This window comes from Coptis chinensis, chromosome 9 (assembly GCF_015680905.1).
Source record: "Coptis chinensis isolate HL-2020 chromosome 9, ASM1568090v1, whole genome shotgun sequence".
Lineage (NCBI taxonomy): Eukaryota > Viridiplantae > Streptophyta > Magnoliopsida > Ranunculales > Ranunculaceae > Coptis > Coptis chinensis.
In genome coordinates, this window is record NC_141464.1 from 66,808,587 (window position 1) to 66,817,864 (window position 9,278).

Consider the following 9,278-nt stretch of genomic DNA (forward strand, 5'->3'; position numbering starts at 1 on the left):
TGATAACGGCAGTTTTGGTATCCCGATGTGAACGGATCGTTTGTACCCATGAGCACACTAAAAATTTACATCACTGGAAGTTATCTGGAGACCAAAAGAAGATGGTTTCAAAAATGGGGTTTCAATACCTTAGAAAAATTAAACATTTCCAGGGGACAGAGAGTTGATATCCGGCTCGATATTCTCTCACCGTCTCGAGGTATCCCAACACTCATTGTCCCCTGAGTGTGCGAATCTGATTGATAACGGCAGTTTGGTAAGCCGAAGGTTGAGGAGAAGCGTACTGCTGACAGAACGGATGAAGGGAAAGCAAATAAGATGTTTTGACAATTTTCTTCACTCCTCAATTTAAAAACATAGAAGCCGAATAAGGGTCGAGCTGGAATCTATAAAGTCTCCCGTAACTGGTCAATCCGTCCACGATCACTTCTTTCTGTTCTATTCCCGTCTTTCTGTCTTAAATAGATCGATTCGTAACTATCTCAATTGGTCTCGGTATCGCCTCCTCTCGTTCCTCTCCGCATCTATTTGATCCGTGAAAGCACTAGCCCGATCCACCTTCTTCTTCACTCTTATGACCCCGCCGGCCTTATCGCCCGAGCCCTTTATTTTCAATAGGATCAAGGTGCTCTAAGATTTAAGTTTGCATGCACTAGTATAGTAATCGATTGCTCTTTTGACCAATGGAGACCTGAAACCAATTCTTTCCACTTCCCGTAATTTGAACTTACAATTACTATTCAAGATGTAGGTTATATATTAGGATTGAACATCTTTGGGAATGCCCTTGTTGACAACTTGGATTGGAGTGTAGAAAAGGCTTGCGAAATTTTTTTGGGCGTTTCAGCCCCAAAAGACAAAGTAGGAGGGAAAAACATTGATATCCGATGGTTGAGAGATATCTTTTCCAGTGTTGGATCTGAATATCAGACAAGGACCACAATTGCATATGTCTTGTACGTCATTGGAAACACCATATTTTTTGAAGGAGGGGACAACTGTGTCCATACCAAGTACCTACAATTTCTGAACAATATTGAGTCTTGTGCCATCTATGCTTGGGCTAGTGCTACTCTTGTGTATTTATTTAAGGCACTAAAAGGAGCATCAATCTGCCATATACCAAATGACTGCGGGAGAGGAACAAATTCAAATTTTCAACTCAACTTGTATGGTTATTCTACATTGTTGTTGGTACGTATTGTTGGGTATAGTTGAACTTTTTTGGATTAATTGTATATTGTGGAATTGATGTAACTTTTAAAATTTTGACTGTAGACATGGTTTTATGAGAGGTTCCGCTTGTATCCATTGACTCGTGAACCAAAAGTTGTATTCCATGCGGCTTGTAGATGGAAATATACGAGGGATCAACCTCGCAGAAAGCAATCGTATCAAGTTATCAGAGATGAGTTGAACACACTCCGCGAGGATCAGGTTAGCGTCTTATTAGTACCAACAATTTATAAAACACATTATGTTTGGCATATTGGTACTAATATTAATTTGTTTCTTAGGTTGTGTGGCAGCCATAGGATAAGTGGTTGAATACTCCTGATTTTGCCTTTTTGTCTTCACTCTTGGTCCCGACACCTACATGGCTGATCCACTTCCACTAAGTAGAGAAGTATATGCCTGATCGTTGTATGCGGCAATTTGGGTTTCAAGAACATATACCAGCCCCGCCAGATAGATGGGACCGTGAAGCAAAATTGGAATTCATGGAAAAATATGTTAGGGAGTGGAATGATTGGTGGATGGGTCATTGTGAACACGTAGTAGACTACCCTGAGGATTCAAGTGAAGTGTATTTGGATTGGTACCTGGATCACTATTTGACTCGAGTTACACCACTAGCTTCTGGCAAGTTGTTGTTCATGGATAGATGGAATCGAGAGGTGATTTTTTGTGAATCTATTAGTTTGCTCTATACCCCAACTTCTACTATGATGTGACGAATGACTTGAAAAAAAATTGAAACTGGTGTTCAAATAAATAGTCTGATGGTGACCTACCCATGCCCTATTGTTGTCAATCTATGATGGACTTGTCATTACAATAGTCTCGTTATTTTTGTTTACCTATGGTTAATTCTATAATTAATGTAATCATTAATAGGTTATTGTAAGTTTCGTCTTTGTTGCAGAGGGAGCGCTCTATTCAGTTTGCAAAGTTGGTTGAACCAATACTACTAAATACTCGTGATCAAGAAATCCCTCCACTGTTGCGTTCGATGCTTGCGGAGATATTAAAAGATTCCTCAATATAGCAAAACCCACGTACGAGTAGCGAGCAATGTGACATGACTGCAACTGATCCTGGATTGGTATCAACTTACACAAGCTCCAATAGTGGCAGTGACAAAGACGGAGAAGTTGAAGATGACAGTGATGATGATGCTCCAACTAGTGACACTTTAGCCACTCATCTTGATAACAAATCCATTACGGCCCATTATGGACGGATTTGGGCTGGTGAAAAGATGAGAGGGACGAAACTGTGGGTGTACAATGGTGGACGGATTTACTAGTTTTACCTATGAAATAAAGGGATGAAACTTACAAATGTAAGTAAAACTAAAACTAAATATTCGTAAAGGTTATTTATCAAAGATTTCTACTCTCGAATCTATCGAAATAGAGGTGGAGTAATAGATTCGTTCCACTCCTAGTTCTTTAGCATTCGCGTTTTTGAAAATTATCAGTCCTACCAAAGTCAATGAGAGATTTACGAATTATACTATGATGCAATTTATACTAACAAGATAATGTGATTCAACTACGAAATGCTACGGGTTGAATCTATGATAAGGAATTAGGGGGGGATTGATTCCACCTTAACTCAACTTAATTTACTAACGACGAATCATCATAATCCGAATTGAACTGCTTTCGCATAACAATTAGTTCTTCCTAATCCCTAGTTGTTCATGGTAATCTCTACCAACTAATATCTAGCATGTGAACGATCAAATCTATTCTCATGGTGAACTAATCGTTTCTAGAATGGAATGGAAATTACGACTACTCTATGCTAACACAAATCAACCTTCATCAAGGCTTCTTTAACCCCCTCTAATGGAGGTTTAGCCTAGAATCATCATGCTATCATTTCTCAATGAATCTAAACAAGTCATGATAAAAAGATTGAAGTTTCCTTATTTAAACTCAAATGGAAACTACTCATGCAAGAATTTATTCAAACTAATAATGACAAATAATTGAATCTAAGAATTTAAGCTAATAATTAATGGAAAGTGAAACTAATTTATCAAGAACTAAATATTTTATTGCTCTAACAAATGAATAACAATCATTCAATACTGAAATTAAAACAAGAATCAAAACTACTTTATTAATTTAAAACTAGATCTAGAACTAAGCTTTAATGGCTACTTGCTACCTAATCTATATCATGCTTAAGAGTTAAGTCTTGTGTTTTGTAAAGGAGGAGACCAGATCCACATTTTCATGCATAGGCTGAGGAGCCATGTTTTGGGCTGGAAAAGTTGAGCCTAAAGCCCAATTTCTTCAGTCCACAGAGCCTGTTTCAGCTAGCTCTGACTTCAGTAGGCTTTTCATCTACTTCTGCTCCTCTTATTGGGTCAAGGTTTGGACCATTGGAAATCTCTTTCCGATCCAGTTGTTTTGACATAAGGTAGGCCCAATTTCGAGGCCTGAGTCCAAAGATATGGTCTTCGGAAGTTCTATTAACTTGTGCACTATTTCTGCCCGCGTTGACTTTTCAGCTTTTGACCAGGCTTTACAAAGGCTTTGTCTCCTTGAGTCTTGGCCTTTAATCACAGAAATTCTTAGCAACCAACCCTTGCTCTTTTATCTCGCCAAAGTGGTACATTTCTGCACATAATTGACTTCAATGCCTGAAATACATAAAAACACGTAATCAGCATTAACTCTAATTTATTACTCGCATAATTGGTTTAAAAGTATGATTGTTAAGAGGTTAAAACTACAGTTTTGGGCTCTTATCAAACCACCCCCAAACAGCATTTTGCTTGTCCTCAAGCAAATATGAGAAATTAGAATAAGTGACCAAAAATAGAGTTCTAACTACTCTCGTTTCGCTGAGTGCGATTGCATTGACCATATGCAACAATGCATTAAACCACTAGAAATTCCCTAGTGGACGAGTTATAGCCTCGTGAGAGTTTTCTAGTGAAGGTACTCACAAACTTCATCTATACTACAATGACTAAGAAATAAAACTATTGTTTCCTTATTCATGCTCCAAATTATCTATACATCTCACTAGCAATGAATACAGAATAATCAAGTCAAAACCAAAGCTAATATATACATAATAATCAATCATCAACAATAAATATTTATATAATGAGTAATACTATGAAATGCACTAGTAGGTCTGTTTCTGAAAACTCGGAATAGCGTCCTTAAGTAGGTCCTTACATAAATTTCAAGACAAAAACCACTTTGATTTTTCCGCTTAAGTTTCGCTACTCCAGTGTGTAGTGGGCACACTTTACCTTACAATTTAATGACACACAAAGAAGTCGGAATCGATCAAACACATCTGCCACTTACTGTCACACTACCCTATTCCTAATTGAGCTAGAGGTCTTTATTAGGTGTTGCGGGGATTAGGAGATGGTTTAAAATGGAAGGAAATGGATATTCAAAAAGGACAAGTCTGAGATAATAGAGTCTTCGTATTATGTAACTAGAGAAAACCTTGTTCTTTACTTTTGCTTCTACACTTTGTTTCCATCCTTAGCCACATTTTTCTTTTTCTTTGGCTTTTGACTCCTTTGATTTTATTTTTTGGAGTTATAACTCTTTATTTTATTCTTTTATTTGTTTTTATTTTATTTTATTTTATTTTATTTGGATGGAAACTTTCTTTTCTTATTTGAAGCGACTAACAAATTCTTGATTTCAAAGGTCTTTCTCTTTTCTATTCTTCATATCTATTCTCAGACTTATTCAAAGAATGGGTAGGCTGATTTTTTATTTTTATTTGTTTTGTAAAAGGTTAAAGGATTTGTGGTTTATGAAAGGCTAAAGAAAGGCTCAGAGGGGCGACTAGTGGAAAATAATTTCATAAGGGTTGAATTTCTGGCTATATCGTCCAAAGAGGGCCTAAATTCTCGCTTAGGATATGGTATAGTGATCAAGCAAGTGGACGTGTGATTTCTCTATCCGGATTTTACTTCTCCCTTGTGTCATTTCTCAAATGTTTTGGCTCAATAAGGGCTTTAGGCTATATTCTCACAGATTTGTAGAATAAATACTCTAGCCTAGATTTCATAAACTTACTGCTAACAATCATAGATACTCATGTAATATATTTATAGATAGATGCAAAAATTATTACCTACATATTACCCAAAGTTTCTAAAGACTATTCTAATGCAAAAGCTACGTGAGACTTCTAGATTATTAAGAGTACAGAGAAAGAAAACAATACCAATATTCCTAAGTGTATAACATAACTGATAAGAGCCCAAAACTGTAGTTTTAACCCTTTAACAATCATACTTTTAGACCAATTATAAGAATAATAAATAAGAGTTAATGTTGATTATGTGTTTTTATGTATTTCAGGCATTGAAGTTAATTATGTGTAAAAATGTGCCACTTTGGCGAGATAAAAGAGCAACGGTTGGTTGCTAATAAGTTCTGTGCTTAAAGGCCAAGATTCAAGGAGACAAATCCTTTGTAAAGCCCGGTCAAAAGCTGAAAAGTCAACGCGGGCAGAAACAGTACACAAGTCAGCAGAACTTCCGAAGACCATATCTTTGGACTCAGGCCTTGGAATTGGGCCTACCTTATGTCAAAACGACCGACTCGGAAAGATCTTTCCAATCATCCAAGATTTGACCCAATCAGAGGCGCAGAAGTGGACAAAAAGTTTGCTGAAGGCAAAGCTAGTTGAAACAGGCTCTGTGGACTGAAGAAATTGGGCTTTGGGCTCCATTTTCCGGCCCAAAACATGGCTCCTCAGCCCATGTACGAAAATATGAATCTGGTCTCCTCATTTACAAAACACAAGACTTAGTTCTTAAAAAAAAAGGAGCTTAGGATAGAAAGTAGCCATTAGAGATAGCTTCTAGATCTAGTTTTGAGAATTTTAATTAGTTAATTAATTAGTTTTTTATACCTTGTTTTACATTAGTTATTGGAATCATTGTTCTTCATTCATTAGATAAATAAAATAGTTAGTTCTTGATAAATTCTATTTTTGTTATTTAAAATTACTTAGATCTAATTTCAATTCTTGTTTGTTATTCATTTCTTAGTTATTAATTTATATTTGAATTATTGTTTAGTTCAATTTAATAAAGTTATAATCTTTATATTATGTCGTATTCAATTTCAAATGGAAATGATAGTTTGATGAATCAAGGCTAAACCTCCATTAGAGGGGTTTGATGAAGCCTTGATGAAAACTTGATTGTGTAGTGTAGAATCGTTGTAAGAGTCTATTCCACTCTAGAAGGTCGTTGATTCGCCATGAGAATGGGTGGACTTCCTCACATGCTAGTTATGAATTGGTAGAGATGTCATGTATAATTAGGGATTAGAACGACCAATTCTCGCCGTAAGAACGTAAGAATTGGATTATAACAATCTATGCTAGTTTATCAATTGGATTCAATGTGGATTCAATCCCCCAATTCAATTCTTATTCTAGATTCAAACCTGAGTATTCCGTAGCATTTCGTAGTTGAATAATTTTAGTTAATATCTGTTATTTGAATTGCATCGTAGTATAATCCCACCATTACTCTCATTAGACTTTGGATAGACTCGCAAGATTAGAAAACATTGAATGCTAAAGAACTAGGAGTGGAACGAATCTTTTACTCCACTCTATTTCGATAGATTCGAGAGTATAATAATCTTTGATAAATCTAGTATAAGTTCAGTTTTAGTTTTACTTGTGTTTGTAAGTTTCATCGCTTTATTTCGTAGGTAAAACTATAATTTTTACGGTTACCAAATGGCGTCGCTGCCATTTTAGTTCCCTTTAGTATTGTTTTCTTTAGAATTGATAGTTTTCCAAAGTCCCATAACCCACCCACCCTTGTTTGATTCTCACTGTGGTTGTCCGTTTCAGCACTGAAAAATTTTCCTCGTAGAATTACACGGAGCGCGACCCGCGCCCTGGGCAAGCAAAATTAGAGCACCACCCACGCCCAAACGCCTGGAACTCCACCTTTTCCCTGAGCACGACCCGCGCCCTACCAAGGTTAACTTCGAGTGCGACCCGAACCCAAACGCCTGGAACTCCAGCTTGACCTGAACGCAACCTACGCCCTACCTAGGCCTATTCTGAGCGCGACCCGCACCCTCTGCTGAAAATGCCCGATTTCCACAAGTTTGTTTCAAACTTCCATTTCTTTCAAGGTTTTCAGTGTTCTAACTTGTTATATACACTGAGCACGCGTAAACAAGACGCTATTCATAAACGAAGCAAGGAGGCTTTCAGGTACTCTTTTCTTCCACACCGCACATCTTCTGTTAAAGGTTCATATATACTAGCATATCAGGACTGTTTGGAGTGTTGTTGTGTTTCATTAAGATTGGTCTTAGCCTTGCATGAGATTAAAGTCAGGCCGAAGAAAAACGCCTAACGTAAGTGTTTCAGCAAGATTTGCTAAAACACACCAGTTGAGGGTCGGAAGTAATGTTTTTTTTTGGAGATGGTGAAGGAGATGGTGGTTGGGAAAAGATGAGACTGGACTTCGGTTTTGAAGTTGCCTACGTACCCAAATGTATTGCTTGGGATCAAGTCTTGATGCGTAGTTCTGGAAAAATGACAAAGATTTGATTTTATAGGTAGGATTGGTGATAGTTACTTCCTCGTTTTCCAATATTCCAATCGTGGGATGAAGTTGAGAACCTGTCCATCATGGGATGAAGTTGGAGAGTTGTCGGGACAACCGTCCATTTCGTGGGATGAACTGGCGAGAAACTGTTAGCTCGTGGGATGAAGTGGAGAACTGGCGGGACATGGGTCACCGTGGGATGAAGTGGGATGAACGAGGCTGGCGGGACAACTGTCGGCCACTCGTGGGATGAAGTTGAAGAATCTGGCGGGACAAACCGTCATTTCGTGGGATGAAGTTGAGAACTGGCGGGAGATCTGTCGTGGGATGAAGTTGGTGGAAGTTGTTTGACTCGCAAAACATGTGCGCAATTGATATTGATTTTACGTGTAGGTATGTAGGCTTTGAGCATGGGCTCTGAGCGTGGGCTTTATAGTAGATAAGCTCTGAGCATGGGCTTTTTTGTAGATAAGCTCTGAGCCTGGGCTCTGAGCGTGGGCTTTTTTGTAGATAAGCTCTGAGCATGGGCTTTTTTATAGCTAAGCTCTGAGCATGGGCTCTGGGCGTAGGCCTTTTTATAGATAAGCTCTGAGCGTGGGCTCTGATCGTGGGCTTTTTTATAGATAAGCTCTGAGCGTGGGCTTTTTTGTAGATTAGCTTTGAGCATAGGCTATGAGAGTGGGCTTTTTTTTATAGATGGGCTCTGAGCATGGGCTTGTATTGAATTGAGCTACATTTGTGGGGGCCGGAACATCGCCTCTCTTTGTTACATGAGCAAGGCCCATGTGGTAAAGAAGTAATAATGATTGTATTCGTGGGAAAAATAAAAGTGGTCGGAAAATTTCTTGAAGAGTTTGACATGAAATCGGTATAAAAAATCAAATTTGTTCGATAAAAGATGGTATTTTGGTAAATATGGGAGGAATTGGAATTGGGCTTTGATAATGGGCTCTACAATATTTAAAGAAATACGAGGAGCAAGTGGCTAAAAGAGCTTGTAGGATCAGTCTAATTCGAAAGTTAGAAAAATGAGAAGAAGTTATCACCAGCGGCTACTCAACTGTGACAAAGATTTTTAGGTAGGTGTTACTCAAATTGGGTGGGATATTGATTGGGAAATTTTGAATTTGGTTTATTTCGATAGAGAAGGATCGGCCAAATTGGATTGGCAATGCGAGCGGCATTTATGCTATCCGAAGCTGATAATTCAAGCAGTGGAAAATTTGAATTACTCTGAAAACACACATCCAACACATTTCAATACAGCGGTATTTCAATTCGAAAACACACATCAGCGGCAATATATCCAACGGCATTTCAATCAAGCGGCAACATTTCCAGCCATCTGACCATATCTTGGTCCCATTAGCAGTATCTTTGGCACACAAGCTTTGAAACCGACTGCACAAGTTCTGAGTAGATTTTTTTTTTTTTTGAAACCAATGGCAATTCGAAAAAAATAGCAGCG